We start from the raw sequence: 16,376 nt of genomic DNA, 5'->3' as shown, positions 1-16,376 counted from the left end.
AATGCATAACATAGTGATTACAGTTAATAATTCTATATTATATACTTAAAAGGTGCTAAGAGTGTAGATCTTAAATGTTCTCACCACAAAAAGAGAATGGTAATTATGTGGTGAAGGTGTTAGCTAACAGGATGGTGGTAATCATTTTGCAATAGATGAGTGTATCAAATCAACAGGTTGCTCGCCTTAAACTTACACAATGTTATGTATCAATTATATGTCAGTAAAGCTGGGGGAAAGGAAGACTACCAAGTGCTTGTAAAGAGACTAATGAATAAACCTGAAATGGCTGCATCTGTACGTTTGTGTTTATATTCAGAAGATATATTTCAAGCTTATCTGTAATCATACTTAATTACATCTTTAATTTCTAAATTGCCAGATTAAAAAACAAGCCTCTGTCTCATTGTATTTTGAAACCCAACATTGTGATTGTCAAAAAGGAGGCTATTGTGTAACCAGAGAATGCAGCTTGAAGGGGAGTTTCAAAACAGAAGTCTGCCCTCCCTTCCCTGCCCTCCCTCCCCCTTCCTCCTCTCCTTACTTCTGCTCCAGTTCAGGGCTGAGTCATCTTCCCTGGAGGTGATGGCATCACTGATTTGGGGAATGGGGCGTCACTGATTTGGGGAATGGGGCTCTTTGGGCTACATTTACTTCATTTGGCTACAAAATACAACCCAGAAACCAAGGTCTAATTGGCTGGCAGATTTTCGGACGCTACACAACACAGGAATCTACGTTTGGAGAAATCACCTCTGTCCTGCCCAGGTCCTGTGCTCCAGGGAGTCAAAAGTCAAAGCCTAATTGATAGGATGGTCCAGGGCAGGGCTCTCAGAAGTGGCCTGAATGTGTTCAGTTAGCAAGAACGCTTAGGTGGCCAGCACCTTTGGCAGAAAGAGGTGGCGTTGGGGCTCCCTGATAACAAGGCATCTTTATCTGGCTCATTTTCTCTCTCATGAGCAGACAGACAATCCCGCAGCCACAGAGAGACACACGTGCTAAAAGAAGCAGGGAGCAGGCACATTGATTTTATCTTTGTGTGACGCATGGCAAGAAATGGCTGCAAACTCAGGAAACTCAGCACTGAATAGAATGAACATCCTAGACTTAACTTCATTTCCCCCTTAATGGGAAGTAAAGCCATTTTACTTCTCTGAGCCTCCGTTTTTGCTTCTTTATTCCAGAAATGCAATAATTCCTACCTTCAGGGTGACATCAAGGATAGAAAAAGAATACTCTAGAATGTTCTCTGTGAGATCCAATGCACCACACAAAAATGAACCAAAAAATGACAAGCTGTCTCCCTGGTGCTGTGTCTAAACTTGCCCCAGATACTAATATATTTAAGTGGCTAAAAGCAGGGCCAATTTTCTCACTGATATTCTTCTAACAAAGGTAATTTAAATTATAAGAACATACAACGTTATTTTCACATAATTGTACAATGCTATTTTCATTTGAACAAAGGGTATGGTCACAAACTTCTCTTTTTTCCTGAGAGGGTCCCTGCACAAAAATACATTGTGTATCATGGCTCTAATTGGCTCCCTTGTTTCAGCCCGACAGTCTCGCAGATCCATCCTTCACGCCACTGCCAGCCTGCTCTGGCTCAAAAACAAATCTGAGTTTGACTCCTTTTTTCCCCTAAAGGCCCATATCCAATCAGTCAAGTCTTATGGATTCTGCCTCCTTAAAATCTCTCAAATCCATCCATTTCTCTCCATCACACCTGACATGCCTCTATTTTAAGTCACTCATTTTTTACCAGAAATTAATGAATTAGCCATCTACGTGGCCACTCATAGGCCCCTGTGTAGCTCTTTTATCTGGATTCCTTTCTCCACCCTGCAGCTAGGATGATCTTCCCGTGGTGCACATTTCATCATATAACTCCCTGCTGGAAACCATGATCGTCAGGAATAATCAGGGTAAAATCCCAGACTGCGGGACCTGGCCTCCCTGCTCCTTCGGGTCCAACCTTGAGGTTCAAGCCCTTGCTTGGCACCTTTGCCTCCCCACGCACCACTCCCTCTAATTCACTCTTCACTCCAGTTTTTCCAAACAATGTGAGGTCCCTCATGCTAAGTTCTCACCCTTTGTACATACTGTTCCCTTTATCGGGAAGACTCTTTTCTAACAGTTTCCATCCTTGTTGCCTTCACGTGCCTAATTCCTTCCATCATCACTGACACCATCTCTTCTGGGAATCCAGCTCAGGACCCCTAAGACTGGGTGAGATGCTCTTTCCCTGTGTTCAAGGTATTTTTCTCTGGTACTAATCTATCTGCACTTGCACTCAACTATTTGCTGCTGCGGCTCATCAGTGAGGCTATCAGCTCCCTGAGGGCATGGATAGATCCTTGTTCCTGCTATAACCCATCCCATAGTGGATGTTGTGTTCCCACTCAGGCTACTTCCCATCTCCCAGCTTCTGGGGATGTCAATTTCTGATGGCTCAAAGCCATGACCCTTGCTGGCCACTGCCCCAGGCTGCAGAAAACTGGCTTGTTTTATATAGTTTCAGATCCTCTAAGAGATACAGAAGGGTTACAGATAGCTACAGATCCATAGTTACAGACCTTCTTAGAGAAACTGGGTCATAGTTACAGACCCACAGTTATAGACCCTCTTAAGACATTGGGCCACCATTGACTGGCTGACATGGACATACCTAGGCTGGGCCTCCTAGCCACTTTAGGAAATCTCTAAAGGGTTATCTCAGCTCCAGAGCTCCTGGTAGAATAGAACAAGGCCTCCACGGTAACTTCACTGAATATCCATTTTTATCCTTGTCCAATCCTGCCATCTTACATTCCTTCATGTGCATCTCCCAAGGATATTCCCCAATAAACTTTCACACACAATTCACAACTCTCACTCTTTCAGTCTATTTCCAGGGAATACAGTCTAAAACATTCCCTACCACCCAATATAGTACCTGGCACACAGTAGGTGCTCAGGATGCACTTGACGCTCAACAAATGAATGGATAAATGTCTTTGAAGGCATACTCTCAAGTCAGGAGGCTCGTATTATTCGTGCTTCCATTTCTAGTGTCCAGCACAGTACCTAACTATTTCCTTGCTTGAATGGTCCTTCAAAACCTCTCTTTATATGACTAAGATAGCAGTCTTCCGGAGGCATATGGCTCCTTTCTTTATCCAGAAGTTCCAAAGTTATACAAGCTAAAAGCATAAAAAGAGTCTATTATCACTCTGCATGATAAATGCACTGCCTTCAATGGACAAACAAGTTATATTGCAAATTTCAAAGCAGTTAGAAAATACTTTGCTTTTCATTAGAGTTTAAAGGGGTTGTGCTCTCCCTGAGAATTAAAACAATTTTAAGGTGAGTTATGTGTTGTTCTAATAGATCTGATAGGTTTTCTAAAGGGGTATCTTTAGGAAAACTCCCAAAGAAATATGGCTTGGAGGATAAATGCCCACTTGAACGAAGCTGAAAACTGAAGAGCTTCAAGACCTTTCCCCCATACAACTCTGTGGCTTTCTGAGTTGTAAGAAGAAATCACTGACTGACTAAATACCCAAGGATGCTATTTTGGACTCAGTAACTTGGACTTGGAAGGATATCTTAATGAGGGGAATCACAATGGGTTCTGTAAGAACTCAATGGGTAGGAGTTGAGGTTTTCCAGAACATGAATGGAATTTCAGTGGGAAGTCTGGTAGCTAGGGCTGTCTTGGATAGAGGGGCAAAACCAGAAACAGGGAAGTCAGATTAGAAATTGTGGTTATTTTCAAAGAGGACTCACCTAGTAAAGGGTTGCATACATACATGCTCTGTTGCTCAATTGTATCTGACTCTTTGCAACCCCATGGACTATACCCCACCAGAGTCTTCTGTCCATGGATTATCCAGGCAAGAATACTGGAGTGGGTTACCATTTCTTTCTCATGGAGATCTTCCCAACCCAGGAATCAAACCCATATCTTCTGCATCTTGTGCATTGGAAGGTGGATTCTTTACCATTGAGCCACATGGGAAAGCCCCAGTTAAGGAGTGACTTCTTTGTTAATACACACACATACGCACACACACACACACATTCTTCTGGACGTTGAAGAAGCTATGTTTAGTACTCGGTTTTAAATTTCTTCCTTTATTAAGTAGATTTTATTTTTTAGTGCAGTTGCAGACTCCATATACAACTAGCCAAAATTTCACACTATGAAGCACAGTAATTCCTTACGTTTTAGCAAAACTGAACAGAAAGTACAAAGGACTCTCATAACCCTTCACCTCCACCCACGCATAGCTTCCCCCATTATCAACATCCCTTATCAGAGTGGTACATCTGTTACCAATGATGAACTTTTACTGACTTGTAAACTTGTATTTAGAGTTTAAAGGGGCTGTGCTCTCCTTGAGAATTAAAATAACTTTAAGGTGAGCTATGTGCTGTTCTAATAGATCTCAGGTTTTTTTTAAAGGTGTATCTTTATGAAAACTTCATCATCACCAAAATTTATAGTTTACCTTAGGGTTTGCTCTTAGTGCTGTATATTCTGTGGGTTTGGGTGAATGTATAATGGTGTGCGGGCTTCTCAGGTGGCACTAGTGGTAAAAGAAAAATCTGCCTGCCAATGCAGGAGACCTAAGAGACGGGTTTGTCCCTGGTTGGGAAGATCCCCTGGAGGAGGATATAGCAACCCACTCCAGTGTTCTTACCTGGAGAATCCCATGGACAGAGGAGCTGGTAGATATAGACCATAGGGTCTATATCATTACAGCATCATACAGAATTTATTTAGGGATTTATTTAGCAACAGGTATCCAAAAAGGATATTCCTTGACCCAGAGGGATGGGATGGGGAGGGAGGTGGGAGTGGGTTCAGGATGAGGAACACATATAAATCCATGGTTGATTTATGTCAATGTATGGCAAAAACCACTACAATATTGTAAAGTAATTAGCCTCCAACTAATAAAAATAATTGGGAGAAAGTAAATAAATAAATAAATTAAAATGATTTGCTGAAAAAAAAAGGATATTCTTAGAGGTTTATGTGGTCTCTGGACACAAGACAGTTTGGAGATGACAATGACTGGAGATGTTCTTTAGGGATGGCTACAATGTTTCAATCCCAGTTCTCATCTGGTGTAGAATGAAGACGGTGGCTAAGGATGAGAAAAGGAGTCAAGAGAGTAGTCACTGAGGACAAACTGACCAGACTTCATCACTAACTTCTATAAGGATGAGGAATAGGCAGAAGGATTCATGTCATTATATAACCTTAGAGCAAGAAGGGATCTGTAAGATCATCCAGTTTGGCAGTTTTCAAACTTATATTTAACCATAGGATCTTCAAACATCAGTTTCAAGGAGAAACCTCAAGGGTAGGACAGAAGAAATCAGAGGCCTGTGGGAGTGTTATATCCAACACTGGAGAAAGGAAGAGTCTGGGGGAGGAATTCCTGGGCTTCCCATTCTGAATCTTGGCTGGGAATTTTTAGCGCATTCTAGATCTGAGAAAAGTGCCTCAAGAAAGAGGCTTCACAATTCAAGTATCATTTCACCCACTCTCAAAATATTGCAGGGCAAATAAATTTCAAAGGAGGGAATATTTCACATGAGTAGTTTTAGAAGTCTTGAAATGTAGGAAGACTCACAGTTTTAACTCCTGACTTTATCACACCCCTCCATATGTTAACATCCAAGAATTTCTTTTTATTATTATGATTATTTATATTGGTTGTGCTGGGTCTTCGTTGCAGCATGTAAGATCTTAACTTCCTGACCAGGGACCGAACCCAAGTCCCTGGCATTGGGAGCAGGGAGCCTGATTCATTGGACCATCAGGGAAGCCCCCAAATCAAGAAATTTCTGAACTTCTCTGTGCATACTTCTGTTTTCCCATCTGTAAAAAGAGTAGCATCCCTTTCCCAGGATAATTGTGACAATGAAATGAGGTATTCCACTGAAAATGTTTAGCACAAAACATGACACAAGGCAAGCAGTAGTTTTCGTTCACTATGTAATAAATGTTATCTCACTACTTAGGATGCTTGCTATGTGAAAAACACTATTGTAGGTACTGCAGAGATGAAGAACAAGATACTATTTAAGTCTTGAATTTACTAAACTCTCATTTCAGGAATTTTACTTATGCTACCTCTTCTGGTGATTTAGAATATGTCCACAAATTCTCAGACACTCCCTTTAAAATGGAGAGCCTAATTCTCCATCCCTTGAGCACTGGCTAGACTTAGTGGCTCACTTCTAGCACGTAGACTAGGCCAAAGTGATGCCATACGAGTCCGAAGATGAGGTCACCAAAGACATGTGGTTTACTCCTGGGATCGCTCTCTCTGGGAGAAGCCACTGTCACTCTTTGAGGACCATCCAGCTGTCCCATGAAGGGGGCCACGTTGCAAGGTACAAAGGCATCCTGTCTACAGCCAGCACAGATGTACCAGGTGTGTGAGGGGCCGCCATAGCAGCAGACCCTCCAGCCCCAGTCGAGCCTTCAGATGACTGCAGCCCTGGCCAGCAACTCGACTACAGACCCATGAGAGACCCTGAGCCTGAATCACCCGGCTAACCCGTTCTCAGATTCTCTGAACCACAGACACGGGGTGATACAAGTTTTTTTTTTTTTAATTTTAAGCCACAAACTTTGAGGTGGATGTGTTAGCGAGATAAGACAACCTACTCTCAAAAAGCCCTGAGAAGAAGATGTGGTACATATATACAATGGAATATTACTCAACCACAAAAAGGAAAAAAATTTTGGGCCATTTTTAAAGACATGGATGGACCTAGAGACTATTGTACAGAGTGAAGTCAGGAGGAGAAAAACAAACACTGCATATTCATGCATATAGGTGGAATCTAGAAAAAAAATGATAGAGATGATCTTATTTGCAAAGCAGAAACAAGAGACACAGATGTAGAGAACAGATGTATGGACACCAAGGGGGTGAGGGGGAGGAATGAATTAGGAGATTGGGATTGACATATATGTGTCATATATACACACTATTGGTTTCAGTTTTTTCAGGCATGCGTGCTCAGTCATATCCAACTCTTTGCAACCCCATGGACTGTAGCTCACCAGGTTCCTCTGTCCCTGGGATTTCTCAGGCAAGAATACTGGAGTGGGTTGCCATTTCCTCCTCCAGGGGCTCTTCTAGACCCAGGGATCAAACCCACATCTCCTGTGTCTCCTGCATTGGCAGGTGGGTTTTTACCAGTAGCGTCACCTGGGAAGCCTGGTGGCTCAGACGGTAAAGAATCCACCTGCAATAGGGGAGACCTGGGTTTGATCCTTGGGTTAGGAAGATCCCCTGGAGGAGTGCATGGCAACCCACTCTTGTATTTTTGCCTGGAGAATCCCCATGGACTGAAGAGCCTGGTGGGCTACAGTCCATGGGGTCGCACAGAATTGGACACGACTGAAGTGACTTAGCAGCAGCAGCAGTGAGTACCTAACATATAGTTCAAGGAACTCTACTCAACACTCTGTAGTGACCTAAAAGGGCATATAGCAACATATAGCATATACATATTATATATATATACACATATACATACAGCTGATTAACTTTTCTGTACAGTAGAAACTAACACAACACTATAAAACAATTAAACTCCAATAAAAGTTAATTTTTAAAAAGCAAAATAAAATAAAAATAAATTAAAAAAATCTAAGTCCTGAAAGGGATATGTGGTTATCCATTTCATAGATAAGAAAACCAAGGTGGAGATGTTAATTACTAATACTTTATTCAGGTCACTCAGTTGGTTGTGGGGAAAGGCAGATTTCAACTAAGATTTATATGTGTCCAGGGTCCACGATATGTCTACTCCAAAGACAGAGTCAATGAAACATCCAGCACACAAAAGGGAGCGCTGTACGGGAACACGCCCTTAGGTAGACATTGCACTTGCCTTCACTTTTTGCCTAAGATCAGCCCAGAGGATGAGAGTGAAGGACACCCAAGGGTCCATAGAGGGCCTATAAGAAGAAGGCAGAGATTGCCTGAACAAATATAGTCTGTATCAATTAAAACACCTAATAGATACTGCCTCATTCACATTTGAAACTGTGGGGCAAATATTAGCAGACAGCGTCCCCCACTGCCATGAAATTCACATTTCTAGCTTTGGGGACTCGTGAACGAAACTTGACATCACAGAAATACCTTTCAGTGCTTCCCTGGTGGCTCAGTGATAAAGAATCCCCCTGACAATGCAGTAGACACAGGTTAGATCCCTGGTTCAGGAAGATTCCCACATGCCATGGAGCAACAAAACCCATGTGCCACAACTACTGGCCCTAGAGGCCACAGTGATTGAAGACCGCATGCCCTAGAACCTGTCCTCTGCAGCAAAAAGGAGTAACAATGAGAAGCCTGTGCACCACATCTAGAGAGAGTAGCCTCCGCTCGCCACAACTACAGCAAAGCCCACACGCAGCAATGAAGACCCAGCACAGCCAAAAATCAATCAATAAATAAAATAATACATTGGGGCTTCCCAGGTGGTGCTAGTGGTAAAGAATGTGCCTGCCAATGCAGGAGACATAAGAGATGCGGGTTCGATCCCTGGGTCAGGAAGATCCTCTGGAAGAAGGCATGGCAACCCACTCCAGTATTCTTGCCAGGAGCATCCCATGGAAAGAGGAGTCTGGCGGACTATAGTCCATGGGGCTGCAAAGAGTCAGACATGAATGAAGCGACTTAGCACGCAAAATAATAAATAAATAAAAACTCATTAAAAAAAAAAAGGAAATACCTTTCAAAAGCCAAATTCTTCTCTAACAGTTACCGCAGGCTGGAAAAGCGAGCAGAAGACAGAGCCTGGATCTGCACTATGCTAATGCTGGCCTTATCTCACAAGGCACATCTTGCGTGCTTCATTCTTTTCCTCCCAGGTGCAATCTAAATCATCTCCTATGTCCCATTTTTCTTTAACTTCTCTGAGTTTGGCAGACATGAGGATTGAGCCCTAGATCATACCTTCAGGTTTATGAGGACAGTAATCTGTCATCAGTACCTGCAGTGCCTTTTATCGGCCTCCAACTGCATGAATTCCTCTGACTCTGAGTCTCTGACAATGGATAGACTTTTCTCATCTCTAACCATGAAGGCTCAACCCCATTCTTTGCTTTTGCGACAACATACTACTCTGCTGTATTTTCTGCCTCTGGGAAAATAAGGAAGGCATACAACTTAAAAAGAAAAGGCTTCAGAGGTTTAGTCCGTGTTACTCGTCCACCATTCAAGAATGGAGGCACATGGGGGTGGCTCCTTTGGGTCCACACCTGATATCAATGTACCCAGTTCCAAGTTTTGACCTTGGTCTGAACTCTGCAAAACTGCATATGGTGGAAATACAATATGTGAAAAATTAGAAAGGTGAGCTTGCATAGTGGTTAAGCATGTGGCCTGCAAAGTCAGGATGCTAGAGTGTTTTTAAAGCACTTAAAAGAATTTCTGGCAAATCATAACCACTCCATTAATGTTTGTTTCAGGTAGGCAGGTTAAATCTATTGAACCAAACTCTCATTTCTTTGGAGAACTGCCTCTTTTCTAAGATGGAGCTTTAATTCTTTCATTTAATCCCCACAAAGCCAAATAGTATATTAATATATTAGAGTTCAGAACTCTCTATCCATCACCCCATTCAGAGCTAGGTATTTGATTGTTATTTTAAAGAAAGAATATTTTAAATTTACAGACATCTGCTTAATAACCTTTTTTTTTTAAGATCTTAAATAAGCTCTTTATTTTTTTTTGTTTTTTTTTTTTAATTTATTTTTTTTTTTATTAGTTGGAGGCTAATTACTTCACAACATTTCAGTGGGTTTTGTCATACATTGATATGAATGAATCAGCCATAGAGTTACACGTATTCCCCATCCCGATCCCCCCTCCCACCTCCCTCTCCACCCGATTCCTCTGGGTCTCTTTATGTTTTCTAATTTTGGTGAGCTAGGAAATTATTCTGCAGGATTGTACGTGTGCGTGTATATATATATGTATATATATATATATTTACATGTCTTATATTTCAAAAGCAATGTAAGGCATTTTCAAGGGCAAAGTTGCCTGTTTTTTTATATTTACTCTCCACTTTAACTTGAGAATCTAACCCCATCTAAACTGACGCCTTCTTTGTCATATTTAGTTGAACATTATACATGGCTTCTCTGGTAAATTAACTTTCCAAGCCTGAAATGCTATATGCAACTGTGACATCTTACTTTCTTAGCTCTGTGCATACAGACATAGGGGTCCTTGGGTCATTCTTTTCCAGAACTGGCTGAAGATAGAACTGTGGAATCAGCAATAGGTCTTTGGTAATAATCATTTCTACAAATGTATTGAACACTATTCAAAGCCTTGCTACGTTTTCTCACTTTCTTCCTAGTGCAGCTCATGCCAGATTCAGGAGCCACCCCCGATGACCCCTCCCATCTTTTTTCACACCCGCAGAAAATGAAGATTCATTATGATGACTCTGGGCTGTAAGTATAGGGCTTTATCAAGTCCACTATTCCATGAGGCAAATAGGACCTAGATTCCTTAGAATTACATCCTTATTACTCAATGAATTGGTTAAACCTGCTGCTTTTAGCACCCAGCTGAGTTTCGGTCCCACTGCTTACTCCTTAAGAACAATGGCTAGGGACTTCCGTGGTGGTCCAGCGGTTGGGAATCCACCCGCCAACACAAGGAACATAGGTTTGATACCTGGTCCAGGAACTAAGATAAAACATGCTGAGGGGCAATTAAGTCCATGCACCCCAACTACTGAAGCCTGCATGCCCCAGAGCCCGTGTTCTGCAACAAGAGAAGCCACTGCAACGAGAAGCCTGCACACCACAACTAGAGAGTAGCCTCGCTTGGTCACCACAACTACAGAGAGCCCCTGTGCACCAACGAAGACTCAGCACAGCCATAAGCAAAAATAATTAATAAAAAAAAAAAATAAGAACAATGGCTAAATTTACCTCTTTGCAAAGTCTGGGTTCTAATATTTTCTTTGGTGGTGATTCTCAAACTTTAGCACAAATTAAAATCTCCTGGCAGACTTGTGACACCACAGATTGCTGGGTCCTGGTAGGTCTGAACTGAAACCCAAGAATTTTAATTAACCAGCTCTCAGGATAATGCTCATGCTCTGCATCCAGGACTGAGACCTTGAGAACAGCTGCTCTAGTTTATAAGAAATGGTACAAGAAATTCCAGTCTGCTGGGGGTTGAATTGGGTCCCTGAAATAGATATGCTGGATTCCTAACCCCAGGTCCCTGTGCATGTGATCTTTCTTGAAAATGGGGTCTTTGTAGATGTAATCAAATTAAGCTGAACTCATACTGGATTAGAGAGTGAGTAAAAGTCGCTCAGTCATATCTGACTCTTTGCAACCCCATGGACTATAGCCCATCAGGCTTCTCTGTCCATGGGATTCTTCAGGCAAGAATACAGGAGTAGGTTGCCATTTCCTTCTCCACATACTGGATTAGGGTGGGCCCTAAATCCAATGACTGGTGTCCTCATAGGAGAGATTTAGAGACACAAGACACACTCATGAGGAAGAAGACTACCAAGTGATGATGAAGATCTGTCTCCATGCAGTGCTGCAGCAACAAGCCAAGAACTGCAGAGACTGCTAGCAACCTAGATGAGAAGCTAGGAAGAGGCAAGAGATGATGCATGCCTAGAGCCTTCAAAGGAAGTATGACCCTGCCAACACCTGGACTTCAGAATTCTAGCCTTCAGGACCAAGAGTAAATTTTAAGCCACTCAGGTTACAGAACTTGCCCATGGCAGCCATAGGAGGTGAATACACAGTCATGGTAGAGATTGAGGACTTAGCCCAATCCTTCATCCTTCCCTAAGCTCACATCTATTCCATGGCTTCCTCGTGTATTTCCTCTAAAGAGATTGGCCACGTGACTCGCTTTGGCAAATGACACCGGGGAAGAAAGGGCAGTGCTCCAGTGCTAAGCCGGGCCTTAACGTCTTGCATGCTTTTTCCCTCTTGCTCCTCTGCCATTACTATGAGAGTGGCTTCCCCTTTCATCCTGGCAAAGGGCTCCTTCAACCTCCCCACAAATCTGCAGTGAGGAGCATAGCAGCGCTAACTTCTCTGACTTAAAGCTAAGCCAGCAAACCAAGCCAAGCTGAGTCTAGAGCAACAGAAATCTTCCCTGCCCCATTCCTGTCCAGAGCCTTGGTCTGGACCTATGTTGTGAATACTGTTTGGCCACGGTGTGATCTGGGCAAACACTTTCGCTTTTCTGCCTAAACTGTGGAATGAGGGGGCTTAGATTAGCTTGTCTCTAAGCTATTACTGTTTTTTTTCAATTGGGGTATAATTGCTTTACAAGTGGTATTAGTTTCTGCTGTACAATGGAGTGAATCAGCTATATGTAAACATGTACCTCTCCCTTTTGAGCCTCCCTCCCAACCCCACCCCATCCCACCCCTCTGGGTCATCACAGAGCACCGAGTTGAGCTTCAAGAGCTTTATAGCAGGTTCCCACTAGCTATGTATTTTAAGCACGGTAGTGAATATTGTCCCACCCTCCCCTACCCCCACTGTGTCCACAAGTCCATTCTCTATATCTGCATCTCTATTCCTGCCCTGCAAATACGGTCATCTGTATTATGTTTCTGGAGTCCACATACTTGCGTTAATACACAATATTCATTTTTCGATTGATGAAAATGTCTACTTCTAAGAGTAGGGAAATTAAAACAAACAAAAATGAAATATGAACTTGCAGTTTCATGGGGGGAAATGGAGACCTAATCATCATTAGGTAGCTTATTCACAAACTCCTTCAGTCAGGCATTATTTATAAATGCATAATGCATGTATTAAATATTCATCATGTGCCAGAGTGCTGGAGGCTGGAACATCAAAGGTGAGCAGAACTAGAGTCCACTCCTGTCCCCGTGGAACCAGTCGAGACACTGATACTACTTAAATGAAGTGGAGGGAGTGGAGAGGAAGCGAACACTCAAGAAGGTGCAACAAGACTCAGTGATGCTCTTCTATATTTAAAATGGATAACCAACAAGATCCTACTCTACAGCACAGGGCACTCTGCTCAATGTTATGTGGCGGCCTGAATGAGAGGGGACTCTGAGGGAGGATGGATACATGTACAAGGATGGCTGAGTCCCTTTGGTGTCCACCGGAAATGATCACAACATTGCTAATCAGCTATACTCCAATATAAAATAAAAAGTTAAAAAAAAAAAGACTTAGTGATGGGATAACAAAGCAGGTAACAGAGGAGGATGCCAAGTCCCCTGTTTACTTCTTAACCAGACATTTTGGTCTCTGTCCCTTTAACGGATTGTGCAATAGAAGCTACAGATTAGAATCTCCTAGAGTACTTGAAAAAAAGAAAAACAGCACTGGGTATGGGAGTCCTACCTCCAGAGATTCTGATGAACTTTGTTAGCACTGGTATTATGATCATTCTTTCAGTCTGTCTCCACCCACAAAAATGGGACAATAACTGCCTGCTTTAACAGGATGTACCTGGTGTTTGCTTCTACTGCTTTAAACTAAACACATAAATTAACATAAAATAGGTAAATCTAGCAGCTTAAGACAGGCTGGTTTATTAGCCCACAGCTCTATAGTGCAGACGGTTGAGTGGACATACCTGTGTTCTCTGCTCAGGTTTTACAAGCCCTAAATCAAGGTGTCTGGTGGTTTGGAAGCTTTATCGGAAGTCTCTGGGAAAGGGTCCATTTCCAGACTCACCCAGGTTGTTGGCAGAATCCAGTTTCTTAAGACTACAGTGCTGAGGTCCATGTGCCCTTGCTGGCTGCCTGCCAGGGCCCTCTTTACCTTCATATAAGTAACCAGCGTGTTGAGTACTTTTCATGCCTAGAGTCACTGTGAGTTCCTCTCCTGCCCTTCTCTTTTGCTTCCAGTTGGAGAAAACTCCTTGATTAGACTGGGCCCACCTGGATAATCTTCCCTTTTTAAGGTCAACTGGGCCTCCTGCATGCGTGCGTGCATGCTCAGTCATGTCCAACTCTTTTGAGACCCATGGACTGCAGCCCACCAGGCTCCTCTGTCCATGGGATTCTCCAGGCAAGAATATAGGAGTGGATTGCCATGCCCTCTTTCAGGGGATCTTTCCAACCCAGGGATCAAATCTACATTGCCTGCATTGGCAGGCAGCCACCTGGGAAGCCCCTACTGTGCCTCCTCACAATGACAGGAGGACTGTCATCACATTCCGAGGTTCAGGGATTATAGCACAAACTCTTGAGGGCCATTTCTAGAAATCTAGTCACTCGTATATCACATGAGTCCAGACAAGTGCCTGGCACACAGTAGGTCCTCAAACTATACTTGCTAAATGGAATGGAACTATCACTTTGCTGTGGCAAAGGATGAGAAGGCATAGATAGAGTGGCTGATAGATCATTTATCAATTAGTTAATTGGGGCTTCCCAGGTGGCACTGGTGAAGAACCTGCCTGCTAATGCAAGCGACGTAAGAGAAATGGATTTGATCCCTGGGTCAGGAAGATTTCCCTGGAGGAGGTACTGGCAAGCCACTCCAGTATTCTTGACTGGAAAATCCCAAGGACAGAGAAGCTTGGCGGGCTAGAGTCCATGGGGTCAAAAAGAGTCAGACATGATTGAGCAACTGAGCATGCACGCACGCACACACACACACACACACACACACACACACTCTATTGGATATCATATAAATTAATTTATCCAACCTATTGTTGAACATTTGAATGCTTCTAATCTGTAGTTCAGAGAAGGCAATGGCAATCTACTCCAGTACTCTTGCCAGGAAAATCCCACGGACAGAGGAGCCTGGTAGGCTGTAGTCCATGGGGCCGCTAAGAGTTGGACACGGCTGAGCGACTTCACTTTCACTTTTCCTTTCATGCATTGGAGAAGGAAATGGCAATCCACTCCAGTGTTCTTGCCAGGAGAATCCCAGGGATGGGGGAGCCTGGTGGGCTGCCGTCTATGGGGTCACACAGAGTTGGACACGACTGAAGCGACTTAGCAGCAACAGCAGTCTGTAGTTATCACAAAAATAATGAATATGACCATGAATAGTCCTATATGTCCTAACAGTCCTATAGCCAAGAAGAGTCCTATATGTCTTTTGGAGAAAGATGTGTATGCACATCAGTCTGGTACATACCTAGGAGTGGATCTGCTGGGTCACTGGATAAGGATATATTCAGCTTAATATGTCAAATGGTTCTTCCCAAGTGGGTGTATCAATTCGCACAATGCCAGTAGTACATATGAATCCTTACTGCTTCACAATCTTGCCAAGAGTTGGTATTTTCTTTTTGGGGAGGACCATTCTAGTGGGAACTGTTTTTGTTCCCCAAGGTTCTCAGGTAATATTAATATTCAGCCAAAACTGAAAATCCCTGCTTAACTACTGCTTCCCCTTTATTAGGCTGAACCACATGAAACTGCTTTATTTGTAGGATTTAAAAAAGTAAATATTAAAAAAAAAAGATAAATATTTCTATTTCTTGTTTCTAAACTAATGATTTCTTCACATCTTATTTACATTTATGCTAATAATGAAACTCAAACTGATATGTACATCAGTGGGGAAATATCTTAACAACTGGAGCTGAAATGAAGGTTTCAAATTAAAAATGGATTTCAGTGACTTTTACATTTTAATATTAACCAGATCCTTAAAAGCTTGAAAACAGACCAATGACGTGCACCCTCGCTGCTGGTCAGAATCTCCTGTGGGTTTTTAAAACTTAAATGTCCCTGCCCCAACCCTCAGGAAGCCTAACTCTGTGAGATTAAGGTGAGGCTAAGAATGTGTGTTTGTAAAAGGCGAATGTACAGATAAGGCTAAGAACTGTTGATACTACCTGTCCCATGGCTTTCTTTACCATTCACTCAATCTAAGGAAAGACTTAACAGTTTGCTGATTTTATATACTTGGAAGAGAAGCACTTGTGTGTTAGTTCCTTCTGGACTTTAGAATGCTGACCTGCACGTCAGGTTGGAAAAATTAGTTTGCCCTGAACAGGACTCTCTCTACTGTATCAAGGATGGAAGGCTTGGATTTGACTTGAACACAGCTATGAACTCAGAGTTAAAAAGTATCACCAAGAGCATTTACCGCTTACAGACAGGTATTTTTAAAAGTGTCCAGACACAACTATGTTACCCAATAGGACAAAGCATATACTCAGTGACCATAAAACCAGGCGTGCACGTACACACCCAGAAACAAAAATGCTCAGTTAAAAAAAAAATTATGACCAAAAGGTACAAAGAAAATCTAAGTAGTCATCATGACAGGAAGAATCGGATCCTTGTATTTCCTTATTTTCCAGAGTAATTAAAAATTAAATATAGGG

The sequence above is a fragment of the Muntiacus reevesi genome, chromosome 12 (genome assembly GCF_963930625.1).
Source record: "Muntiacus reevesi chromosome 12, mMunRee1.1, whole genome shotgun sequence".
NCBI lineage: Eukaryota > Metazoa > Chordata > Mammalia > Artiodactyla > Cervidae > Muntiacus > Muntiacus reevesi.
Note: the sequence above shows the minus strand (reverse complement) of the source record.